This window comes from Pyrgilauda ruficollis, unplaced genomic scaffold (genome assembly GCF_017590135.1).
Source record: "Pyrgilauda ruficollis isolate IOZ18807 unplaced genomic scaffold, ASM1759013v1 scaffold6, whole genome shotgun sequence".
Lineage (NCBI taxonomy): Eukaryota > Metazoa > Chordata > Aves > Passeriformes > Passeridae > Pyrgilauda > Pyrgilauda ruficollis.
In genome coordinates this window covers 11,336,371-11,336,926 of record NW_024527710.1, presented here as the reverse complement: position 1 = coordinate 11,336,926, position 556 = coordinate 11,336,371, and positions in this window count along the sequence as shown.

The window sequence follows — 556 nt, the reverse complement described above, 5'->3', positions numbered from 1 at the left end:
GGAAGGGAGGGGCAGGGGAAGAGGGAGGGGGGAGGGCAGAAGTGGGGAAGGCGGCTCCCCCCTCCCCACCCCTCCCGAGCTGGGACCCGGTGGAAACGCTCCCACACTGCGCCTGTTGCCAGCGCTCCCCAGGCCTTTATACGGCCGCCCCGGCATCACGTGGCGCCCGCCGCAGCCCCCACGGGGCACGATGAGGGACTGCCCGGCCCGCTCCCCAGGGAGCGTGTCCCCCGCCCGAGATGCTTTCGAGGAAAGGCGCTGCCCGCTCCCCTGGCGCTCGGATGCCCCCAGCTTGTCTGGAACCGGCTGCTGTAGGAGGGGGGCGATCGACGCTGGGTAAAGCCCCTCCCCGCCCCAAGCGCCCCGCGGTGTTGGAGGCTCTCAGACCCTATTCCTGCGCGATGCGACGGTCGCCTCCCTCGGCTCGGGGGTCCGCGGAGGGTCCGTTCTCCCCCCGAGGGCTGCCCATCCCCGAAGACGGGGGATGAGCTGCAGAGCTCCCGCAGCCTCGCCGACAGGGACCCTCACTCCGCCGGGACCGAGCCTTCGGCCCCCT